At 40.8% G+C, this 27104-nt stretch overlaps 2 long non-coding RNA genes across 2 annotated transcripts in view; both read left to right on the plus strand.

Annotated features, from left to right (window-relative positions):
* LOC120407463 overlaps window positions 1–27104 on the plus strand; it is a 168764-nt gene that overhangs the window by 121205 nt on the left and 20455 nt on the right. The gene's annotated exons all lie outside the window — the stretch shown is intronic.
* LOC120407464 lies at window positions 10–26561 on the plus strand. Its single transcript, XR_005599989.1, has 3 exons — window positions 10–75; window positions 22167–22239; window positions 25892–26561. It is a non-coding gene; the product is annotated as an uncharacterized LOC120407464 (long non-coding RNA).

The following is a 27104-nucleotide window of genomic DNA, read 5'->3' on the forward strand; positions in this document are numbered from 1 at the left end:
AAGGCACCTGGACCTTACAAAGGGTGTGGGGAAGAGGTAGCTGCAGACAGATGTTGGAAGAGATCTGCAAATGTGGTGAGGAGCTGTCAGTAAGACCATGAATAAGTAGAGGAAGATATTAGTGGTGAAGGCCTAAACTCTAGGCAAGAAGTGTTGGGAGGAAGACAGCCCCTTGGGGAGGAAGGGCTGTGTCCAGCTTGGAAGTGAGATCAAGAGTTTGTAAATCTGAGTTCTAGTCTGAAAGACTTTGGGCAAGACTTAATCAACTGGACCCCAGAAGTGGGAATGTTTTGAATATGTGGGCTTCTCAAGAGTGCCTTAGTGAGAGGAACTGAGGCAGGTCTTAGCAGAACCACACTTTCCCAAAAGGGGCTCTGGCATGTACACCCTTTAACATGCTTTATTAAATGAAGCAAGTAAGCTGGGCACCTACCCTTCCTACTTTAAAATCATGACTAACAGCACTTCCATCCTCCATGCAGAGGGTGATGTTCACATACTGTTAGTGATTTTTTTTAAAGTAGATCTGTGTTCCTCTTTGTAAAGGAAAGAAAATGATAGATTAGTACCAAAAATATTCTATATTTTTAATTATAGCTGTTTAGCATCCTTTTGAGAAAATGAAATATCAAAATATGTTTCATCAGTGCCATACTGGTTTTGATGAAGTCTTAACTGGGAAGGAATTTTTATTAAAAGGTTCTCTGGTTACATCAATCCAGGAATAATGAAACCTGAGTCTATGTAAAACTCAGCTTTTCAGTGCAAAAAGGGATGTTTTGATACTATTCTGTTTTGTGAAAACATTCAACAGTTTTTGTTTCTGTTCCAGTCTGGGACAAAAACAAATTCTGAAACCTCAAAAGTTGCAGGGAAGTTGAAATCATTTTCCTCTGGACAGCTCTAATTTTAATGAAAGTATATTATAGGACCTCACTAACTCACTCCAATGACTGGGAGAGTACTTTTGAATTACTGAATTTTGCAAGTTAGCGAGTATACAACTATACTCAATAAAAAAGCAAGGATAATGCACCACAGAATGCACTTTGTTCATTTATTCAGCAAGTGTATTTTAGTTTTAACTATGTATCATAGGAGTCTTATAATACAGGACACTTATCTATTATAAAGTAATAACCTAAGTAATCTGAAACCTTCAGTCTTTGCTGAGAATTGGATTTGTGTGTAAATTACAGGGTGTGCAGGCTAGCAAATTACAAATTAGTGAGATTCCTCTATAAATTAATTGCCAAATTCAGGAGCTCTTAACTAAATTTCAGGTAACATTTCCATTGAAGTGAATTGAATGATGGGCATTCTTGTGAGCAATTTCAGGAGTTGGCCAATGGTGTATAGGTGGGTCTTATTTTATTTCAAGAACAAGCTTACCTTCACTTATTTTTCTGTGCATGAAGTTCAAAGAGCATACAGTGTGTAATGCCCCTAACTTAGCTGTCTGTCTCCCTACAAGGAAACTTGCAGATCTTAAATCAGATATGGTAATGTTCCAATATAAAGACTCTTTGCCATGAGAAAAGTGAAATTCCAACTCTACTTCTGTTCTGCTTGTGACAGACAATACTGGATCCATGGGCAAGTCCTGAGAAAACCCTGAAAAACAGTATTACTTCACAGAATAACAGGTGTGCTGCATAAGCTGAGGGGATGACACTTTTGTGATGAATCTTAGCAGCGTAAATGTATTCAAAGCGCACTACTGTAAGGAAAGACAGCTATAAGCAGTTCTTGATTCAGGGCAAATCCTCAAAATTACCTCCCTTGCCAGTAACTCTAAAGTGGTTTCTTGCTCTTCTCTACTATGTAGAACTTTTGGATAATTAATTTTATTTTTTTTAAAAGAGAATGCTGCATATGATATTGGTATAACCTTTGTCACAAAACAAATGTTGTGTTGGGGGAAAACCTACTATGCATGTGTACTAGTCCAAATGCTTAAGAAGTGTGATGCAGATCAAGTGAATGTTCACCTAACATGGAAGTCACAGGGAAAGCGTCTTCTAAACACAAAGCTACAAATGCACCAGCTCCTCAAATATATTGAGTTCCTTCAGTGGGAATTCAGGGTACTGATTCACCTTACAAGAGACAATTGGCACCTTGTGGGATCTGGCCCTTAGTAACTGGGTCTACTGGAGGGGCAGTCAAAAAGGAATGTGTGTTAGTAAGTAGCATTCCCACCCTGCACCAAAAAAGGCAAAATGCACTGCCTTCTTGGGATATAGCTTGGTTAACAAATTAACCCAAAATAAACAGGCTCAGCTGGTCCTTAAATTATTCCATCACACAAACCTTAGATTCTTCTGACCTACAGGCTACTTTCACATCTCTTAATTGCCAAATTCAGGAGCTCTTAATTAAATTTATATCCAGAGTAGAGTAAACAAGCCACAACTGCTGCAGTGCTAGTAGAGTTGTTCTTCAAGAGAACTTTGCAGATCTGTTACAGAGTGTTTTAGGTATTTGCTTGTTGGCAACTGGCACCCTGGGCCCTGCCATATTGTTGAAAGGAAGAGGTGGTAATGATAAACACCAAAGGATTAGGAAAATGGAGCACCAAGAAGGAACAAATTCTTAACTCAACTATGACTTTCTTTCTGCTCTGAATTCTTGTCCTGCCCACTTCCTTGCCCCCAATCTCACCCTAAAATAAACAGGTGGTGTGTGGCACTTGCTAAAGATGGATCAGCCTACATAGTGGTCTGTCACATAAGTGTTCAATTTGTATTTGATAGAGAACTGCATGAACAAAACTTCGAGATCACCCACAGATATTTAAGAAAAACTGAAGTTAGAGTATCCACTAATAAATGTTGCCATCTTCACTGATTTTTGATTATCATTTAAGGTGTGAATTAGAGGAATAGACGTAGAACCTTGGAAGTGCTAGAAGCATCTTTCAAAGATGCAAGTCAATGGTGCTTAGCAAGATTCTCTTTAAGCAAGAATGCTTCTCGCAACAATGAAAAAGTGCTCATGTCTACACAGCAAAGAAAAACTCGCGGCTGGCCCGTGACAGCCAATTCAGGCTATGGGGCTGTTTCATTGCTGTGTAGACTTCTAGGCTGTGGCTGGATCCCAGGCTTTAGGACTCCTTGGAAGGGTCTTAGAGCTAAGGCTCCTGCCCGGGCCCTGAAGTTTACACAGCAATGAAACAGCCCCACAGCCTGAGCCCCACGAGCCTGAGCTGGCTGGCACAGGCTAACTATGTGGGTTTTTTTGCTGTGTAGACATACCCTCAGTTTACATGGTTGAGTGCATTTGATGAATACTTTTGCCTTTGTTGAATACAAGTGACTTCTCTCTTCCCAGAATATTATAAAAATGTCCCTAGATGCTTAAACATCTGTCATTTATGAAGGTGTGCTGTCCCTTTAGTAGAAAGTCCAGCTCATCCTTGTTCTAAATTCTGGTCTAGAGTGGCAAGGCATTTGAGGAGTTGTAGTTCCCAGGGGAATCTGGAAATCGCAGGTCGGCAGCAAAGAATTCTGGAAAGGGGATATAAAAAGATGGGCCTAATTCCTCAGTGTAGGGAGTACACAAGAGACTTTCTAGCATTTGTGCAAGACTGTGTAGTGTTCCTGCTTTTAGCTTAGAGGGGCTGTGGAAAGATGCCTGTGGCAAGGGATAGTGATGTAGTCAGGAAACTAAGGAACTTCGTATAAGTGCATTTTTTTACAAAGGAATGTGAGCCCTGGACTTGACGCTGAGGGTTTGGAACTCATAGTAAAAGCAGGTGAAGGAACTAACCTGGTGTTTAGGTTTGAGTCCTGATTTTGTTTCCTTTTTAACATTTGTATTTCCAGAGAGGGTGGGAGGAAGCCCACTTTCTTCAAGAGGAGAAGGCGGCCACATGGATAGAAAGAGGAACCAGACCTGGGAAGGGCAAAAGGCTCTGTGAAACCCATTAACCAAGGAGGAAATGTTTGAACTTCTCCCATGCCAAGCAGAAGAATTCTTAGTTTGGCTGGAGTGCAAGACTACCCAATGAGTAATAGGAAATAGGCACAAAACAGCCAAACAGCAAGAGGCCGATCATCTACAATCTGAGGCTTCAGCCACCCCAATGCTAAATGTTAGCTACTCTTACTGGGCTCTAGTCATGTTTAGTGGCTAATGGACCACATTCCTGGATGTCATTCCCCAACAGTATGCAGCTATATATTTAGATGTTTTCAGTCCAGATCCTGTGGACACCACACGTAAGTCCAGATCCACAGAGGTATTTAGGCTTCTAATTGACACTAAAATCAATGGCAATGGAAGTTAGGAGCCTAAATATTTTTGTGGATCTGGTCCAAAGTGAATACAGCTGCAGTCACTGAGGGAGGCTGAACTGAAGACAACCTTAAACACAGGATGAATAGTGGGGGAAATTATTTTTTTTTGGGGGGGGGGGAGGGCAGGATGGCTGAATAAAGCCCTCCCAGGATCATGTCCCCAAACTGAGAAACAGAGCTGGGCTTTCTTAGGAAAGGACTGGTGATTCATGCCATTTTGGCTACTTTAACAGACCTTACCAGGTACTGGCCATAAAAGAGCTCCACTGGACCCCACCATATTTATTTAGAGTTAAAATAAAGACTCCTAAGTCAAGGGTCTAAATGCTCTAAAATGATGTCATACAATAAATTAAATCTCAGTGACTCTTCAATCTGTTCCACAGGCCCCCAACCAGCCATATACCCCACTTAATTTAGGAAGCACCTCTTCAGCCTTTTCCAAAAACCCTCATAGACGGATGCATCTTGCAGCATGCTTAGAAAGTCATTATATTCAGGCTATTTTGGATTAGGGGGTGGGGGATAAGTCAGTCTTGGTGGAGCCAAGACTGTTCCCTCTCTTATAATGCAGCAGATCTAGTTCCAGTGCCTCTGCTGTGATGTCATGGGAGAGAAGGAATGAGATATGAAGAATTAATCATAACACAGGCAGTGTGATGGACTACATGCATTGTAGCCACATGCTCTGAGTGCAGCGCTGCCCAGAGAAGCAATAGCTGAATGCAGACATCTTCTCCTAAAATGGCGCTATCATAAGTTGGAATGGGGAGGTGTATGCCTATGCTTATAGTCTTCTGGTGCCTACACAATCCCACTAAGCCAAGCAAAGCCTGGAGATGCAAGGGTTAACTTTCAGCAAGGGTTGAGGCAGCTCAGGGAAGCATTACCATTTGGGAGTTAGTTAATTGCAGCTGATGCTATGTAGGCACAATACTTTAAAAGAAGGGCAATTTGCACAAGAGAAAGCGATAAAGCAGTTATGCTGCCCAGAAGCCAAGCCATGGGTCTCTAGGAAAAATATAGACCTGATCCTGTGTGTGTGTGGCTGTATTTCTTGTCTTATGCTTGAATGCCATGCTTATAAATCTGTATGGAAAGAATGCAGCTAGTGATTGTTTTCCAAATTGCAACCTAGAATACTTGTAAAAAACTCAATCCAAAGAGGGTTATTTGGTGCTCAATGTGAGCCTTAACTCCCTTGTTCCACCCCTGGACCTTTACCAGCTTCCCTGTCTACAAAGGTGCTAATTCTCCTTGTTTTGTGGTATGTTTTTAGATACATATTGGTATGGCTTTGTTGGCAGAAACCTTTGTTCTTTTCCCAATATCCCTGTACAACCCTTGAAACGTCCAAAGAAGCCTTTTCTTAAATGTGCTATGGGCCTTGTAAGTCTCCTGAAAACTTTAGCTGGCAAAAATGTAAAACTCAAATACACTGAAGTATCTGAGAGAGATAGAGAAATCTGTGGGGTCTCATTTAACATTTTTGAATACAGTATTTTTTGTTGCTGGTTGTAAAATACTTAACTCTAGTGTAAATTATATGTGAAGAGGATTAAACCCCTCCCCTCTACAAACACAAATAATAGAGCAGAGGTCTATACAATGCTTCTCACATGAGTTAGCTTTCAAGATTTTTAGAATTAATTGAGGGTAGAGACAAACAAACAGCATCTATTAACCAGCCTACCTCTGCATTGTCTGCTTGCTCATTTTTGTATCAAAAAGGAAACTGCAGGGCTTTTGGAAACTCAGCCAGCAAACCCCAGGCTATTTCACTTGTGAATTCATCAGTCAGTATTTCCTTGGAAATACTGCCGCAGGTGTGAATTTCCAGTTAACGAGTTACGTTTAGTGCTGGAGTATAGTATACTGCAGCTGGGATACTATACTATACTATATGGCCAGCAATTTGCAAGCTAGATATATATTAATCCTATAGTTTAATAAGACAGTTCTGGGAAATAGATTTCCTCTTCAAAAAAAAGAGCCACAGAACAGCTATGGGCTATTATCTGCAAATTGATATTTTCCATTTAACACGATAATTTTGTCTTCATGTTTGTCCCAGCTGCAGTCTTTGTTTTTCAAAGGATTTTAGAAGTGCAAAATGTTGAATGAAGCAATCTTTGAATTTTCCCAGTACTTTCTACTTTTGTTCTGATTACCAGTTATCTAAATCTGTCAAATTCTTTTCAATACAAGATATGAGTTGTATGTCTTAGCACTACCATCTGTAGATGCTCAGGAATAAAATATATTTCATCAAATACTCTTCCATTCCTGAGTGCAGAAGCATCTCTTCTGAAGTCAACATAAACCATACATCAAAACTCTACAGTGGCAAAGCTCCACCAGCAGCAAGACACAGTTAACTGACTTCAGAAACTATACCAAGGATAGCATCTCTTCAGGAGCTGAAAGAAATAGCTCTGCTTTTAAATAAATAAATATCTTAGACTCAGAACCAATTTATTTACAAAGATCACTGCTTTCCAGGAATCTACAAAGGTCAGCTCCATTTTCTTTATTTTTCCTTTAACTACAAAGATGAACTAAGCAGAATTTAGATTTAAGAAGTCAGATGAAAACCAAATTATAGATGACTGAACTACATTTAACAAGCAATTAGATAAATGATCTGATGACTAGTAATGGAACTGTAGAATATCTTAGCTTTTTGCCAATTACAAGACCAAACTTGCACAAATTCAAAGACTTAATTGTGCCAATGTCATTCCAGAGTGACTATATAGCATTGGCTGAAAAGGGGAATATATACTGCAAAACAAAATTAATTGAAACTATCACTTTTTCTTTAAGTCTGAAATACTGTCAGTTCAATACATTGAAATGAAAACAAATTGACCAGTTTTAGCCACTGGCTAGAGGACATGAATGGTCAGCTATCTTATTGGCCATGATGACTAAACTGGAATCACTAGTCAAAGCAAGATTGAGTATCTCAAAAGACAACCTGGCCATATAGGAAGAAGTGTGTAACATTCGTTTAAGAAAGCTACTGGAACTTGCATCATGCTTTCAGGATACAACTGGCCAATGAGGTTCTGATGTGATGCTTGTTTCATTTGGCTTTAGATACACTGGAGAGTTTTCAGCATGTAGTTTCATAGCATTGGAGGGGATGTTGTCTCTAGCCTGAGAAATTTACTTAAGCTATTAAACTTAGTCTTTCTATCTTGCCACTGGCCTGAACTACACTTTTGCACTACATCCATTAACAAAGTTTTTCTCTGCATCTCTCTCACAGATGTGACTATAAATACTGGGAAGAGGAAAGGGGTTATTTGCAGGAGGGAAGGGGAAGGGTGACTTTCTGAGATTCTACTTAAAAGCTGCTGTATCTGTTTCCTCAGACTTGTAGGATTTACTGGACTCAAAGAGACAGTTTGTGACTGCTCCACCTCTAGATAGATACCACACATAGACTGGTTCAGAATGGGTTTTCAGAGACTAGGAAACAAAGAAAGGGTTCTTAGCATACAAGAATGGGCTTGAACAGACAAATGGGCTTCCTTCTGTGTCAGCCAACAGAGAAGACCTTCTGTCCAAGGAAAGGCCCCAACCCTTGCTGAAAGGCTAGAAGGGATGTTGGCCTGTCAGATTTCCCATGGGGAAGATGGGTGACTTCTGGTACGTTTATTAGTAAGCATGTAGAAACTATTCTGTTTTCTCTTTTAAAAAAATAATCTTAAGAATAAATATACTGTTCTGAGAGATTTGTGGGGTCACTTGTAACTGCTGGTAAAAACACTCGTCCTCAGAGAGAGAGCACAGCACAGGGTTTGACCTTTAGGCAGACTGGCTTGCTGGGAATATCAGTGTCTGGCAGGGAGCTGTGCAGCCTTAAAACCCTCAGGCAGGAAGGAGAGAGATGCAGGTCTCTGCCCAAGAAAGGTGATGGCTGGGAGCCTGAAATCTTAACTAAGTACCCTTGATAGACCACAGAGAGGGGATGCAGGTGCAGTTACCCTGAAATTGTGACACTGTTCATAGCACATTTTCAAACTAAACCAAAGAACCATCTGTTCCAACAGCTTTTGTTTGCTTTAACATTTTTGAATATCTTAATGACTATTATTGTGAAGTGCCTTGTGATAACCCTGTGTGGAATATTATGAATGAATTTTGTTGATATATAGTATAAACTCTACTGTTCCTCCCCCCCAAGCCATTGGGATTGAGGGGAATGAGCTATAGATAAAATAACATGAAACATGGTGTTCCTCAAATGGTACAACCTATGGAATTCAAAAGGCTATTAGAGTGCAGAGGGGGGAAAATCCTGCTGTCTGTGTCTTAAGTATAAGATTGGCTCAAGTTTCTTCAGGGGACATATGGCCATTTTATTTTGCCAAGGTTTCCTGGAACTCAGAGTATGCAAGTTCCAAGGAAGCAAATCCATCAAAATGTATTTTTCCATCAAGAAAGCCAAAGAGTAGCATGAAACTCCTCAAGTGGCTCTTCAAGACTTTGAACATCTGAGAATAGTAATATATATGTAGCTAGGCATTGAGATAAATTGCTTTCTTTGATATATCTATTAGCATTGATCATTCACTCCTGCTTGAACAGGACATGCACACTAGGTGCCATTTCACACTTTCTATACTGGAAAATTTGATGTAACACAAAATTTAAGTTTGCAAAGCTGCAGAAGCATAATATGGACCATTCTACATCACAGAAATCAAGTGATTTCCTCAGGAGAGCATACATCTTTATTATGAGCAATTAGTACACTTTTACACCTAAACTTGGGGGAGGATAGATGTGCTCACACACTTTCTCTCTTCCCTCTTGTAACAAATTTTTTCTTCCTTTTTTCTCCTTGTGTTATGGCTTGTACAACCTAATCTTCTGATAGTTATGAAATGCATTTATGAAAGCAGGATACCAATGAGTGACCTGAGGAAAAAAGAATTAAACTTCTGACTCCAAGTGAAGGATTGATCTTGTCCCTCTCATAATGGAGGATGGATAGCAGAAAGTTGAAGATACCACATGTTTGTAAAGCAGGAGCTTGAAGCACAGGATCAGGTTAAGATGATAAATCTGCTAGAAAAATAATCTAAAAATACTAGTCTGAAAATCAGACATCTGTAAATTCTATGCATGCAATTATTTAAAAAAAAAATTGTGGAGCCAACACCTTAATGTAGTTTTCCCAGTGACTGGACACTAAATTAAGGCTTCTCAATTCCATGAGAGTCAGCCTGTCATCCTTGGATAGTCAAAAGAGTGTTCAACATAAGAAAAAATATATAAATGAAGAATGGTACCATAAATTGTGCAGCAGCGTAAACTGAAAAAGAGAGTGTCCTTAAAAAGAAGCTGAGGCAGTGGGAGGAAAGAGAGGGAAAGCTTTGGCTGAAACAAGCTTTTCCTAGTTGATAAAAACATAGTTGTTCAAGTGTAATATTTTTCCACTGTGGTTGGAGTCAGACCTAGGCAGAATGTCAACATCTCTGTTTAGAAGACTGTCTTCTACAACTCCGCTACACAATAGGCTGTATGTATTTCCATTGCTCACCATGGTAGGAAATCATCTTGTCAATTTTAACTCCATGTTAAAACAGACTAACATTTTCCCACCTCCTGTGTTTCTCTTCACAGGGTCTGTTTCAAAAAGCAATGTAGTGATTTTCTGCTACATTTTTAAAGTTTTATTGTGGAGTGGAAGAACAGTCCATGTGTGTGTTCCATTATGCAGCCCACTGGACTGGTTTTCCTTTGTTTTATTTACTGCTTTGCATTATATTCTGCTTTGCATTATATTCAGCAGCAATGCAAGAAATCTACAGGCCTGTATCCTGTAAGACATTAGCTTCAGCAAGTTAGCATAGGACTTGAGGCCTATGAACTTCGAACAGATAAACTCTGCACAGAGAAACAGCCCAATGGAAAACCCCAAGTATTTGGGGAGTTGAAAATAGGGAAGTTCTGACCACAGGTACATGAGTCAACTACAAAAATATCCTGGCAATGAACTAATGTACATAACAGGTACGTGAGATACATCTAAGGCTAGCCTGCTTGCTTGTCTATGTATCTTTTCTTATAAGTTTCTTATTTTCTTATAGGTTTGATAATTTGTTTTATTATAATAGGTTTATAGGTCTATATTAGAGTATATTTAGGCTGTAACACAAGGGACCTGCAGGCCACACCCTGGCAAAGTTAGCATACATGTGTTTGGGACCTTTCACCTATATAGATGGTGATGAGCTAAAGCATAAGGTCCATATATGGCTGAAATCTTTAACACGCAAGATGCGTTAAAGCAGGTTGGCATAGGGGCTTTCCTAAGTTCATGCCCTTTTAAACTTAACAGGTACAGCACAACTTGGAACTTTAAAAGAACTGAAATAACCAGTTAGGACAGAAATAACAAATGTGATACCTAACCACAAAAGGGTCATGGTAACAGATGAATGTATACGATAATAAGTAGAGATCACTGATATACTAACCTATAGGAAAAAAACACTCCAACATTAGTAAGGTGAGAAAATACAAATAAGGAAAAGGGGGAAAATCTCCTACCAAAGACACATCAAACATAGTGGCATCAGCGTAACATATTATAAAAGTGGCATCCCAGCCTAGAGGTGGTAGGAGAGAGAGATGCAGTCCTTGGGAAGTGCCAAAATGAATAATACTGGGCCTGGTTTGGGGCAAGAACCTGGCAACCCTCAAAAGTGATAACTGGGGATTCTTAAGTAATTAATATATAATCTAAAGATCAGGCAACACTGTTTAGCTCCCTCATCCAAACCTGCTATTTAGGATCAGTTCTGCAGCCTTTAAATAGACATCACTGCCACTGAAGTCAATGGACTATAGGATTGGGCTTTAGTTAAGATTTATTTTTTTTTCATTCCCAATACATGTATAATTAGTTCTTTGTATTAGATTTTCTGCTGGCAACAGAGGTGTTGGAACAATTTGTATAGTGGGGCTGCTGCGAGCCACTGAACCAAACTTTAAACCCTGTATATGATGGAAACCACTTCAAGCCAGGGGTGCTGCAGCACCCTCACCAATCCTAGTTCCAGCACCTATGGTTGGCAAAACATAACTATAAAATATATTTTGTCTTTGGCAGGTGGTGTAAATCAATTGGTTTCTCAAACTTCAGATGGGATTAGCTTATCGATAGGCGTGATGTCTATTTTATTCTGCAATTGTATTTTCCCAGATATTTTTCTCATAATGCAACATATTTGATGGAACAATGAAACACAATATAGAAATAATTAATCAAATGGAATGTACGCTGACTGATGTATCACTCAGTGCTTGATACTTTGTGATGTTGCAATGGAATGGCATAATTTTGAGATCATTGGATAACTATTGGACTCTATCCAAGAACTGGACATGGAAAACTACTGTATCTCCAAGAACAATGCATAGACTGATATTCATTTCTTAAGTAAGATACTCTTCCCTTTTTCTAATGGTTGCTTACATATTTTAGACATCTATTTCTTCTAGAAGCCTCTGAGCATAACAACTAAATTGTAGCAAAGTTTCACTTTGACTAAATATTATCAGGCTTATCTTAAAGGCTTAAGCTGGTGAAAGAAACCCTCAAGTAAACTTGAGCCTATTTTCAAGGAATTTATTGGATTTTTTGCTTTAAAATCATGTGACAATTATATCTTTAATAGGAAACATGGCAATTTTGACAGGCATATTTAGAGACTTGGCTTTGTTTGAACTGAAACTCAAAATAAATCTTGAGGGATTCATGAACATCAAAGAAGCCACTTGCACAAATCTGTATGATGTGTTTGAGTTCAGACATATATTGACTCTGTGAACTATTGAGTTCAGCACAAATTTAATTATTATTTAAAAAAATCAGTCCAACACTGAAAACTCTTGTGCTATCAGCAGGTTCTGGTTGATGTGATGCAGTCACTAAATGATAACTCTTCTGGTTGCCAGAAACTTTCTGCTGTCTCTATCTTCTACCTAATTATTTGAGCTGAGGAAGGCAATGTGGTTAAAACAGGGAAATGAGGCTGAGGCAGCTTTTAGCTCTGCAATAGATGTGACACTTTGGACACATCACTTGACCTTACAGTGCCTCAATTTGTTCACCTGTTAAATGGGGGTTAAATTTTGTACTCCATTTTGAAATCTGATATGATGTGCAGTTTTGTTACTTTCTAGAGAGAGGTTACATTTCTATCTTCCCCATACCAAAACCAGGATTTGTTGGAGGTCTGAGAGCTGTATAATGGACTTTCTCAGCCTTAAGAGCAGGAGTTTAATTGACGAGGTCTTAATCTTTAACAAAAAAAAGTCTTCCCATGTCTGTGTAGAGTATCTGAGTTCACCAAATACAAATGGAAAAACAACCCGAATAAAACACTCCATCTCAATTAGGATTCTCTTCCTTGGTATCTGTCATATCCTCTACTACTTGTGTGACAAGAGGATAGTGATAATTGCTAAAAATGCTCCTGGTAAAATGAAAGGTCATAAAAAACTGGAAGGAATGACCCACTTTTTCATGGCCCCAATTGGGGCCCCGGCCCCAATTTCACCTGATGCTCCAAGTTTGCAGCTTCTTATTGTTCAATGTCAGCATCCCAATAGATGTTCTTTTACGATTAAAGATAAAAAAAACATCCATGGTTACTTTTTTTTAGTAATTAAACATACTGTGGGTTAAGGGATTACTTTCAATGTAATAGCTGATTCAAAAATTAAGGTAACTAATTAGTTTTTAATTGATATAAAATGGGGCCCATCCCAAAAACAAGAAATAATGTGGAGAACTTTCTTTAATCTGTCAAGACTTTGTCTATATTCTACCCTAAAACATAGCTGTATTATTTATAATTCAAGATACTGATGTGGAAGTAGATTTTGAAACCATGCTGGAAATTATTCTAGTAGCCTGTTACCCCTCAAATTATAATATCAGGTGAGAAATTAAGCCAGCGTTTAATGTAATAAAGTAATAGTGGGATGGAGATATTAGAAATTGTCTTCTGTTGAGCATTTCATACAATGATCTCTTGAAAATGGTATTCTTTAAGTTTAGTTCATTTTTCCTTGTGCCTTTTTATGATCTTAAAAGCTTCTGAGTCTCATCACTTCTGAGGCTGCTCTGGATAAGTGCAGAACAAAGCCACGGTGCAGGAGATTTTGTGCTTTTGCCAAGCACTAACTGTCTGCCTTGCAAAGTTAAATATTATGTACATGAAATAACATATAAGGCATGTGTGGCTGGAACAAGCTGTCAGTAAAGCTAAAATAACATGGATACAAGCTGAGAACATCTGAAGCTCTTCTGTTTAGTATTGAGCACATTACACCTGAAAGCATCAAAATAAGACTCTTATCCCTGGGGTAGTAAAGCAATAGGAGGCCCCTTAGATCTGTTGGGGCAGAAATAATTATTCACGCTACTTAGAATCGTAGAAGATTAGGGTTGGAAGAGACCTCAGGAGGTCATCTAATCCAACCCCCTACTCAAAGCAGGACCAACCCCAACTAAATCATCTCAGCAAGGGCTTTGTTGAGCCGGGCCTTAAAAACCTCTCAGGATGGAGATTCCACCACCTCCCTAGGTAACCCATTCCAGTGCTTCACCACCCTTCTAGTGAAATAGTTTTTCCTAATAGCCAACGTCCTTGTTCTGTTATCTGCCACCACTGAGAACAGCCGAGCTCCATCCTCTTTGGAACTTCCCTTCAGGTAGTTGAAGGCTGCTATCAAATCCCCCCGACTCTTCTCTTCTACAGACTTAGTACTTACAGGGCCAAATCCAAGTCCATTGGAGTCAATGGGAGTCTTTCCATCAGCTTACTGGGCTTTGTATCAGACTCTGTATGTTCAAAGTGCTGTACAGAAAGAAAACCAAGTTCACCCTGCTGGACACATCCTTTCCCAAGATAACCTAGCTGACTTTTAGGGCTGTGCTGAAAACCTCCCCAGTGGAGGGCTTGTTACAACTTGTGTTGCTGTAACCTTCCCTCACAGGCCTTTTTTTATTACCAGGAGGCTTCACACTTTCCTATGCCAGCAAGCAGGGTGTAATTTGGAATTATGCAAACCTAAAGTCTTACCCTGAGTATTGTCTGCATTTCCCTTTCAGCAGATGGTTATTGCTAGGGCACTCAAACTTGGGTGGCATTGGCATTGCAAAATCCACTTCATGGATATACCCTGTGTGGTTTCCTTCTGAACAAACGTTCACCAAGTCAAAGCAGAATGTGTAGAAAAGTATCTTGAAAGAAAGTTGCTGCCAAATTCTGCAGAGAAAAGGACTTAAATCCATGAAGAAACCACACAAACACTCCATGTTAGTGAGAGGAGATGAAGGAAACATCAGTGATCTAGACAGGAAAGACTAATAATGATCCACTATTTCATAAAATCATAGGGTTGGAAGGGAGGTCATCTAGTCCAACCCCCTGCTCAAAGCAGGACCAATCCCCAGACAGATTTTTACTCCAGTTCCCTAAATGGCCCCCGCAAGGATTGAGCTCACAATCCTGAGTTTAGCAGGCTAATGCTCCAACCACTGAGTTGTCCCTCCTCCCCAATATTTAAAACAGGAAACAAACCTTGAAACAAGCCAGATAATAGTAAGCCATTAATTTTGCTATCATTTAGCAGCTCTTTCTTATCCAGCATTTGCTATTAGGTATAATCTTTCTATAAACACCACCTGCCAATGTTCTTTGAGTCTTTGAAATAGAAAAAGCATTCAGTTGTCAGGCTCTTTTCCAAGTAATTCTTTTGTTGAACTTTATGCCTTTGAATTGTTCTTGTCATTTCATGGCTATCTTCCTGTTTCTGATTTTCTTGTGCTAACTATACCAGCATCGGTGTGATGGTGAAATAATTCTGTGTAGTGGTGGCATGGCATATTCCATATATAATAATGGTATTGCTTTTCATTTACTCAGAGCCTTAGAAATAAATAATTCACACAACGCCCTTGTGAAGTAGATATTCTTATCCCTGTTGGCTGAATCAAGATGGTGAATCAAGATATTTAGTTTCCCAAGGCATGTGCGTGTAGAGTGGTTGTGGGACTTAGCTGGTGTCAATGCCATGGTAAGAAACTGGAGTTGCTGGCTGCCACTGTAGAATTCAGACTCCTTGATAATGAGGTCTCATGGAGTTACTCATTGTCATTGAGATCAAATCATGATATCAACCCATAGGTAGGAGAAAGGAGATTGGAAACCTTTATGTTTGACTTGCTTATTGCCCAAGAACATGGTGTGTGTTTCAGGACATCTCTTTTTAGCCTCAGAATGTTCTTTTCTGCTGATGTACTTTCTTGCTGATGATAATTCCTGCAAATATACAGTCATGTTCTCTATTCAGCATGGTATTATGAACTTCGAGTCTTTGGAATAGAAAAGAATTGAATAGAGTCTTTGCATGTGCTGAAGACTAAAGAGAATAATAGGCATTTTCTTGTCCCTTGTTCTGGCAAATCCTGGTATGTTTACACTGCATCTGGGAGCGAGCCTCCCAGAGCAGGTAGACAGACTCAAACTAGCATGCTAAAAACAGCAGTGTGGATGTTGCGGCTCTGGCTCTCAAGCCCTCCTGACCTCCTAGGTCTGATCTCAAGTGGCTAACCTGAGTCTCACTGTAGTCAGAGTATCCACACTGCTATTTTTGGTGTGTTAGCATGAGCCCTGCTAGTATGAGTCTGTCTGCCTACGCTGGGGTGGAGGGGTATGGTTACACTGCACACTTCTTTCAGTTGCATGTATAGCATGCACATCCACATAGTCCCCCCAGCAAGCAGACCCCAGGGCCTGCCCCCACTCCACCCCTTCAACAGAACAGCTAGCCAAAGACTCAAAAAGTAATAGCAAAAAATGTTTTAAGTACATTAGAAGCAAGAAGGCTGCTAAACAACCAGTGGGGCCACTGGATGATTGAGATGATAAAGGAGCACTCAAGGATGATAAGGTCACTGCAGAGAAACTATATGAATTCTTTACATTGGTTTTCATGGTTGAGGATGTGAGGGAGATTCCCAAACCTGAGCCATTCTTTTTAGGTGACAAATATGAGGAACTGTCCCAGATTGAGGTGTCATTAGAGGAGGTCGTGGAACAAATTGATAAACTAAAAAGTAATAAGTCACCAGGACCAGATGGCTTTCACCCAAGAGTCCTGAAGGAACTCAAATGTGAAATTGCTGGACTGCTAACTGTTGTCTGTAACCTATCATTTAAATCAGCTTCTGTACAAAATGACTGGAGGATAGCTAATGTGACACCAATTTTTAAAAAGAAGACCCTGGCAATTACAGGCTGCTAAGCCTGAGTTCTGTATTAGGCAAACTGGTTGAAACTATAGTAAAGAACAAAATTGTCAGAGACACAGATGAACATAATATGTTGGGGAAGAGTCATCATGGTTTTTTGTAAAGGGAAATCATGCCTCACCAATCTACTAGAATTCTTTGAGGGGGTCAACAAGCATGTGGATAAGGAGGATCCAGGGGATATAGTGTATTTAGATTTTCAGAAAGCCTTTGACAAGGTTCCTCACTGAAAACTCTTAAGAAAAATAAGCAGTCATGGGATAAGAGGGAAGGTCCTCTCATGGACTGGTAACTGGTTAAAAGGTAGGAAACAAAGGGTAGGAATAAATGGTCAGTTTTCAGAATGGAGAGGGGTAAATAGTGGTGTCCTCCAAGGGTCTGTACTGGAACCAGTCCGATTCAACATATTCATAAATGATCTGGAAAAAGAGGTAAACAGTGAGGTAGCAAAATTTTCAGATGATACAAAACTACTCAAGACAATTAAGTCCCAGGCAGACTGCGAAGAGCTATAAAAGGATCTCTCAAAACTGGGTGACTGGGCAACAAAATGGCAGATGAAATTCAGTGTTGATAAATGCAAAGTAATTCACACTGGAAAACATAATCCCAACTATACATATAAAATGATGGGGGCTAAATTAGCTGTTACCACTCAAGAAAGAGATCTTGGAGTCATTGTGGATAGTTCTCTGAAAAAAAAAACACTCAATGTGCAATGGCAGTCAAAAAAGCGAACAGAATGTTGGGAATCATTAAAAAAGGGATAGATAATAAGACAGAAAATATCATATTGCCTCTATATAAATCCATGGTACGCCCACATCTTGAATACTGTGTGCAGATGTGGTCAGCCCATCTCAAAAAAGATATATTGGAATTGGAAAAGGTTCAGAAAAGGGCAACAAAAATTATTAGGGGTATGGGAACGGCTTACGTGTGAGGAGAGATTAATAAAACTGGGACTTTTCAGCTTGGAAAAGAGACAACTAAGGGGGGATATGATAGAAGTCTATAAATTATGACTGGTGTGGAGAAAGTAAATGAGGAAGTGTTGTTTACTCCTTCTCATAACACAAGAACTAGGGGCCACCAAATGAAATTAATAGGCAGCAGGTTTAAAACAAACAAAATGAAGTATTTCTTCACACACCGCACAGTCAGCCTGTAGAACTCCCTGTTAGTGGGTGTTGTAAAGGACAAGAATATAACAGTTTAAATAAGAACTAGATAAATTCGTGGAGGATAGGTCCATTAATTGGTATTAGCCAGGATGGCCAGGGATGGTGTCCCTAGCCTCTGTTTGCCAGAAGCTCGGAATGGATGACCGGGGATGGATCACTTGACGATTACCTGTCCTGTTTATTCCCTCTGGGGCACTTAGCATTGGCCACTATCAGAAGACAGGATACTGGGCTAGATGGACATTTGGTCTGACCCAGTATAGCTGCTCTTATGTTCCCCCAAGGCCCCACCTCTGCCTCCTCTTCCTGCCCCCGCCCCACCTCTTTCCACCCCCTCCCCCGAGCATGCCCCACTCTCGCTCCTCCCTCTCCCCCCCAGCACCTCCTGCATGTGGCTGAACAGCTGATCCTTGGCAGGCACGAGACAGTGGGAGGGAGAGAGAGGAGCTGATTGGCAGAGCCGCCAGTCGGTGCAGAGAACCCACTATTTTTTTCCTGTGAGTGCTTTCAGCCTCAGAGCACCCATGGAGTTGGTGCCTATGCCTCCTCACATGTACAAATAACAGTGCACATGGCTTAGGCAAGTAGAGTAAAGAGACACAAGAAAGGTGAGGATATGTATGCTAATACATACCCTGTGTCTCTTTAGTTGCCCAAACTGTGCCTTCCTATTTTCAGCAATGTAGTGTCCCACTGCCTCCCTGCTGCTGGAGACTTTTCCAGCAGGGGATGCCTCTGGCAGGGAGATGGCAGTGGGGAAAAGTTTGGGCAGCTCCTTGCTGCTGGAACATTTCACCTCCATGGGGAAAGGCTCGGCCTATCCCTGTGGTCTTTTCCCGCAGAAGGGACAGACTCCAGCAGCTGGAAAAAGCTCTTGGCTTTCCCCTGCCAGACCCTTTCCTTGCCACAATGAAGGATCTGGCAGCAGGCAGGGGCGGCTCTAGGCACCAGCGGGCCAAGCGCCCGCTTGGGGCGGCATCCTGGGGAGGGCGTCATTTGGCTCCGGTGGAGCTCCCGCCGGCATGCCTGCGGCAGGTCCACCGGAGCCCGGGACGAGCGGACCCGCCGCAGGCATGACTGCGGCAGGTCCCGTCTTCCCGCGGCTCGGTTGAGCTCCCGCTGGCATGCCTGCGGCGGGACCGCCCGCCCCGGGCTCCGGTGGACCTGCCGCAGGCATGCCGGCAGGAGCTCAACCGGAGCCGCGGGAAGACGGGACCCGCCGCAGGCATGACTGCGGCAGGTCCGCTCGTCCCGGGTTCCGGTGGACCTGCCGCAGGCATGCCGGCGGGAGCTCCACCGGAGCCAAATGCCGCCCTCCCCAGGATGCCGGAGCCGCGGGAAGAGGGGACCCGCCGCGGGACTGGGGAAGGGCGGCGCAGCGCTCCGCGCTGCTTGGGGCAGCCTACTTTGTAGAGCCGCCCCTGGCAGCAGGGAGCTGCTGAAGCCTTTCCCCACTGCCTCCCCTCTGCCAGAGCCTTTCACTGACACATGCAGCTACACACCACAGTGTGGACACAGCCCGCTTTTCACTGCAGAAATAGCTATTCATGTACTACACAAAGCCACCACCAGTTGTGTGTAGTGTAGACTTAATGGGGGAGGCTCACTCACCCAGCTTCAGTGTAGACATACCCATTGGGACTATCTGCAGATAATCCCAAAAGGGTAGACTCCCTGGCAGTATCTCTCATGTTCCTTTCCCATACAGTTTTACATGTTACATGAAAAAACAACCAGATCTCCCAAATGCTGCTGCCAATGTTTTGTCCCTTACATTAATAGAAGTTAAGTCAAATCAGCACTAAATGTGAGGTGTTATCTTTAACCATAGGCCTTTACTGGGTCTGAAGCTAATCACCAGGAAATACATCTTAATGCTCTTTCAGAGGACTTTGGCTGCTATTGGTGGTGGTCTTTTTGCAAGTTTTTGACCTCTTTTGTGATGGTGTACATGTGAGTGGCAAGCATCAATAGCATTAGCCTGCACAACGCTGCAAGTGCATTTTGGCTTACAGCGGTTCCCCCTGGAAATGGTGATATATTTTTACAGTGTGATAAAAGCAAGAAATGTAAATTGGCAAAAACTAATTTGATGGTGCAAAACTCTTGTGCGCCACCTTATTACTAATGCTAGCAGTGCACATCATTTATCCATCCAGCCACCCCATTCCACCCTAGAAGTGGCTATGTCTTGTGGTGAGATGATGATTCCTGTATGTTTTTAAACTGCTGTAGTATCACTGAGGATGAAAGGAGCTCTGTAAATGTAATTATTCTTGATAAATTCACGCATACAAACTGCAGCGCAACCTTAAATTGTTTCGATGGTGAGGATTACTTGTATGCTCCTTCCCCTGTTGCTGTTTGGGTTCTTTTGCCCTGAAGACCACTTCACATAGATACCTGTGAAGCAAGTATTGATTGAAAAAGGAAGCGAGCCTGGTGTGTTTGTTCATAAATTGCAAACATGTGATATATGTATTTCCTCTTAAGCTGCAAACGGTATTGAAGTCAATCTCTTATTATGTGGCAAAACCACTGTTTTCTCTGAGCTTGCCCATTTGACTTTGTACTAATTTGTCACCTTTATCAACTAGTAAACAATAAACATTAAATGTTCATCATAAGCACGATCTTCCTGAGACAAAAGGCATTTCACACGCAGCAATCAGAAAGGAAGATCATTTTGATTAAGTAATAAAAATGCAGTTTAGCACATATGGTAAATATTACAAGCCAAACACTCCCTTTCCATTCTATGAGAAGAGAAAAAAGTAGATGATTCAGACAGGGAGAATGGAAGAGGGGCATACCAGGCTGTGTGGTAGGGAGGAAGAGGGGTCAGAATGAAGGCTGAATCTAATCTACCTGCCCCTCCCCTATCCCATGGGAAACATGGAGTAAGTAATGTTGATCCTTGTCAGAGTCTGCACCCTCACTTGAAACTGGGGGGTTTCAAAGTGAGGACCCGCATGACTTCCCCCACCCCAAAATCCTAGGGTAGGTCTCCCCTTTGCTGCCACCACCTCGGTCAATACGTGGGCCGGGACACCCCTGTTTCCCTCCTGTCTCCCTCCGAAGACACTCCCTGGGGAACACAGATCACTTACAGAGGAGGATCCCTTCCCCCTCCCCCCTCTCTGCCCGGAGATAAGCTTGTCTCACCACCGAGAGAGAGCGTCTTAGCCCCCTCCTCTATCCACAGTGGAAGGAATTTAATCAAATCTTTATAGAAAGAATTTATTAAAAGAAAACAAGAAAATACACCATCTCTATGAGTCCAAGCTGGACACTCATAGGGTATAACCTTGCTAAGTTCTGGAGAGAATCCCCTCTCCTTCTCAGTACAACCAGTACAAGCAGAATTAAGAATAATCAATAACAAACACACAGAATTGCAAGCATAGGATTATTAATTTAAGACACAACGTATCTTTCTAATACTCACTATCTTGACTAGAAGAAATTAGTTCAGAAAGGTAGAAACTTGTAGAGACTTGATTAAATTGTCTGGTCTCTTGTAATTCCACAACGGCTAAGAGCAATACACACACACACAGAGGGAAAAAATTCCCTCCCAGGAATTTCAAATTCTCTTCCCTGATTGGTCCTCAGGTCAGGTGCCTACCAGGTACTATTTTTAACCCTTTACTAACTAATCATGACAATCCTTGCTTGCTTTTCTATTCCACGTGCTAAAATACCCTACTGAAGGGAAATTGGGCAGCCAGCGAAGGAACTCATAGGAGCATGGCTCAGAGACCACGGATACCAGTGCAGATATATGGGGTCTCCATACAGATAATCCTGGCCTCCATCCAATTATCCCAAGACCTTCAAGCAATGTGGGCTGAACTCCTGATTATTCCAAAGGAGCATGCACTGGCTAGAGGGAAACTACATCAGATCTCAAAGTTTCCAACCCCCAACACAGGGCTGGCCCATGTAAGGAACATTTGTTTGTTTTTTTCCCCAGTTTGTGCCTACTATGGAAAATCTTCACTGCTGTCTGCTGAGCTAATAATTTTTAGATGGAGTTGTGGGCATTTGGCTATGTGTTAGATAATATGATTAACCTCAAAGCCTTGTGGGATATCTCAGTTGTGTGATTTTTGCAACTTTATGTAATAGCCAGATTTATTTCTCCATTTCCTTTTCAACATGTTGTTTAGGAATGGTTCTATCACAAGATTTCCAAAAGTGAGTTTTTGCCCTTTTAAAAATCTGAGTAGTGTTTCTTGTCAAAGGAAGGATGATTAGATTTAGTCTCTAAGAAGTTAGATGTGGAGAAAATTAACAGCAGTAATAAAGGATTTGTGTCTCTGACTGCAGCTTTTATCTCTCGACTCTGCATTTGTGATGTGAACTGTTGTGATAGCTGTCAATACACTGAATGGAAATTAAGGTAAGACAGACAGTCATGGCTGGGTTTTTTTCCTGATTTTTTTTTTATTATTATTATTTTTTCCCCCCTCATCATCACTGGAGGCCATCTTCAGCCTACTCAGGGTTTACATAAATCGAAGTGACAGACACACACCTTGTTCTTTTCACTAGACTAACACATTCAAAAATGAATGTTTTGGAATAGGTTCCCTGTTAGCCACCAATAACTGGAGTTATTAGACAACTGACTGATAAGTAGGGTGACCAGATGTCCCAATTTTGTAGGGACAGTCTCGATATTTGGGGCTTTGTCTTATATAGCCGCCTATTACCCCCACCCCCATCCTGATTTTTCACACTTGCTGTCTGGTCACCCTACTGATAATTAGGGCATAAAGGCTTTTAAATGTATATAGTAAGTTTTTGACAAGAAGTCAGTACTGACTACAGTTATCAAGAAGAAATACATCAATCACGTTTTTCTTTTTAAACACATGAATTTGCATATGTGCCTGTATATGCTTCTAATACAAATATGTGGGCAAGTTTTCAGATATCATGGTGATAAGTACAGAGTCTTATCCAAAGCCCATTGAAATAACAAACTTCTATTGGCATTGATGGGTTTTGGATTAAGCCTGGTATGAAGAGCTAGGTTAAACCCCAACTGAACCTCATCACTGCTTTCTTAAGCTAATTTTCACAAACCTTGAAATACATATTAAAAACTCTTACAATAAATATCAGATGAGTTGTATGTATATCAGTGGTACATGCCAAAAAGTTTGTAAAAGCTACACATTTAAAGGCAGGTCGAAGAACTGTTCCCTCCAAAATGTGTATTCTCCCGCTAAATTTATTTGTACACATAGTTTAGGAACATAGGGATTGCCATACTGGATCAGACCTGTGATCCATATAGTCCACTAGCCCGCCTTCAATAATGGCTAGTTGCAGATGCTTTAGGAGAACGTGCAATAGACCTCCTAGTTCTTTGAAGCCTAGGGAGGGAAATGGACTTCAGATCCAAAGCTCTAGCCCAAGTCACAACTTTTCAAAGTGCTGTTTATACAGCTACTTTTAGAGTGCTAGCTTAAGTGTTGTTAGCCCATGTCTGCCTGCCTATGCTAGGATGCTTGCTCCTACTTGCTTTGTAACATCCTCCCCCTAAAATACTTTCTAAAGGCATCCACAAACCAAGCTTCTTTGGTTTTGAGTAGGTCTGGCTGAAACATTTTTGACAAACTTTTGTTTTGTCAAATGCTGTCTTATCAAAGTTGAAATATTTCACAGAAATGTATCACTTTTGACAAAAACATTACTGAGTTTTTTTGAATTTAGGGTTCTCTGGTCAGAAGATATGAGCCATTTTTGCTGTATAGCCTGCACCAGCCTAGGAGATGAAGGTTCAAATCCCTGCTATGATAAATTCAGAGTGATCTGGGTCTGGGGTGAAAAACTCTGCTCTGAATTGGGCACAGCAAGGACCTGGTTCTCTCACATCCCAGGCCCCATCTCTCTGTCTTCCCTCCATCACAAAAAGCTCAGGTTTTGATCTGAAACTGGAAATGTTAACACAATTCTGTTTTCACAAAAACATTCAAAAGGCTTTGGTCTTGTTCCAATGCAGAGTCACTAGATGGTACTGGTACACGTGGTCTTACAAGTTCAATTTCTTAACTTGTGAGCAGTGTATAGTGTTTTAAGAAATGCTGCTTTGTTTCATGATGTAGTTTGTTTTTGAAAGAGCTCAGGCAAGTAGCAAGCAAGTTTATTCCCTGCCTTAATATCTCTAACTAGAGTCCATTTCTGAGGCAGAGTTGTTTCCTGGGAACCAGGACCTGATGTTAATCTTAGCTAGGCTGAGATTTCTGAAAGATGAGAGGGCCTGCTTGCTATTTGATGACCTCTAGTGTAAAATATCTTCCACTAAGACTATACCCAGACCCCATGTCATTAAGGTCTGTTCCAATGGGAAGCTGGTTTAATAGTCCTAGACATTTGCTATCACTTGGCAGAGAGGAAACAGCATTATAGCTTGGTACAAAGACCCAAGAGGTCAGAGACCCATTGTGCTAAGCATTTACAAACACAGAGTACGAAAATCTCTGTCTCACAGGCCTTGTTATCTAAAACAATGAAAATGGATAAAGGGAAGGGATTCAGGAAAAAGCACACACCCTTCTTTCCTGTAGGTCCCAGGACAGGAATATAGAGCAGAAGAGAGGAACACAGTAAAACATACATAGCACCAAGAACAACAGATCAAACCACAGGAGGAATTTTTTACAATGTCGAATATAGGAAGGAATGTTGTCAAGAAGTGAAATCACCTAACGCTTTGAACTCGCGTATCTAAAATATGACTTGCCTCAAGTTTCTACCCTGCAATAATTTCATATGTATAAAGCTGGTGTTTGTGAAAGGTAAAGTCAGCTGTGTGGGGCGGGAGAGGGGTGACATAAATCAGGCAAACTAGATTTAGGTTAAAATGTGGAGGAACTAGTGTTTTTCCTTAATGGAGTTGTAAAAACACACACAGATTTGGGGCTATAAATGACTACAGCTACAAGTTCTCAAATGGTTTCTCTATTTGCTCAGATCCTTCATTGCTTAGTAATTATATAAGTAACTAGGTATCTGTTCTCATTTGATTAGGGTGACCAGATAGCAACTGTGAAAAAACAGGATGGGAGTGGGGGGTAATAGGTGCCTATATAAGAAAAAGTCCCAAAAAACGGGACTGTCCCTATAAAAATGGGACATGTGGTCACCCTATATTTGATTTTTACCATCTCAGTTGTCCTCAGAAGTTGCCATCACTGCCTTCATTTCCCTATGAAGGCTTTCCATTTTTTTTTAAAGAGACTCAATGAGACTATATGATTATTTAAGAGAATTGGCAGCTTCTAGCCATCACTTTGATACCAAATTTTCCTGCCACAGGCGTTCAGCAAACTGGTTATAATATAATATGGCTCATCCTCATTTGGACTGGCTCCTGAGACATATTAAGCACTTTCAGCTTCTCGTGAAGTCAGTGAGGGAGTTGAGGGTGGTATGCTTCAGCTGTCAGGAGGTACTCTGCGCCTTTCAGGATTTGTCTGTTTGCTGCTTATTTTTGTGTTGTATTATGATAATGTTATTGCAGGGCCTGGGCTCAGTATTTTCTCAACACAGAGGAGAGACGAATAGTCTCAAGACAATCATGTGTGACAGTGTATTTCACAGACTGCTAGGCCTATCAGTCACAATAAAATCCAGATTTAGTAGTAGAACTTACTTCTCCCTAGGGGCTTTCATGAGAATTGGATAAAATACTGATCGACTGCAGATTAAGTAAGCTAAAGAGATGTGTTCCATCTATACATCAGAATAGTGTAAATAACAGATTTCCTGTGGCACTCAACCCTCCCTCTCAAACCCCCCCCCCAAAAAAAAACAACCCCCACACATGCTCTCACACCTTTTTAGGAACAGAAATAGTCTGATTGGTACAACTGCATGATTGGGAGTATTGTAATATTAATTCAGCACATGGTACTGACTACAAAGGTGAAAGGAAAACTGCTTGCTAAACTCTTGCATTTCAGATCATATTAACATTTGAAACCCTTAATATCTCTGAGCCCGGATCAAATTAAAATAACATGCCATTTTTTTCCCTATAGCTCAGCTTAAATGCATCTGTTCTTGGACTGTGGAATATGTGACTTTAGTGGCAGTGGAAGAATTGCTGGTTTGTCACAGCTGCAGCCTGGTAGTCGGCTCTTTGTGTGGTCCTGTGAGAGAAGCTTTGCAATGTGCCTCCACAGCTGTGCTGTGGTGAGTGGGTGAAGGTGAATACAGGGGACATCATTCTTTCTGTGCTGGTCCATGCTGAATAGCGATGTGGGGGGAGGCTACAAGTCATAGGTTCAAAGGCCAAATTGTTCCCACTGGGCTGAAGAAAGGGTAAAAAAAGACACAACAATTGTTCACTTTCAGGTTCCATATAAAAGACAGAAGCAACTAAACTAATGAATTATTCATTCTTGCATTCTGTGCTATGCTGATAACTGTACTTGAGCAATAAGCTGTACATTTTCCCATAGTTAAGAAATGTAACACTTTTCCTATCTTGGCTTTGTTACTAAAGCTAATGCTGAACCAAATGGAAACTACCTTATGATGGCTTTAGTGCTACAGAAAAAAAACTAAGTAGCATTTCATCTTGTGGTGATTACATTTTATTTGTATTGTGTGAGTGTGTGCAATACAAATGTGCATTTGTGCAAATATTTGGTACTCTCATATCTTGAAGGAACATCTAAATGAATATAGGGCTCTTTATTCAAACCACAATGCAGAAATTCCAACTCTGTGCATTCAACTTCTTGTACCAGCATGTATTTTCCTTAAGTCTAAAGCTGGGTGAATATTGTTTGTGAATATTTGTTATATTTTGTTTAATGAATTTATTTTGACTGTGTTTGTGTCCCTTTTTTAATGAGTTTCCATTAATATTTCTAGCAGTTGAATTTGCTGTCTAGAATATTTGCTAAAACAATTTCCCCCCCTCCCCCAAGGAACGTTGGAGGATATTAATGGAAAAGGAATTTTGAATTCCTGTACATGAGCGCTCACACCAAAAAACTGCATTCCCAATCAGGGAACAGAAATGTATCACGTCTTATGTTTCCAATCAAAACTACTCAGCACAGTTCAAATTTCAGTTAGACATCTAAATTTCAGAATAAGCTGCTTGCAAATCTACAGGCTAAGAACAACTCCCAAAGCGTATGGTGATTCATTTCAAATAATTACTAACCGTCAGAAAATTGCTGTGTTGCAAACAGAAATAGTTGTTTAACTTTTAAATTGTCATCTGTTAAATGTTTCACC

This window comes from Mauremys reevesii, linkage group 6 (assembly GCF_016161935.1).
Source record: "Mauremys reevesii isolate NIE-2019 linkage group 6, ASM1616193v1, whole genome shotgun sequence".
In the NCBI taxonomy this organism is placed as follows: Eukaryota; Metazoa; Chordata; order Testudines; family Geoemydidae; genus Mauremys; species Mauremys reevesii.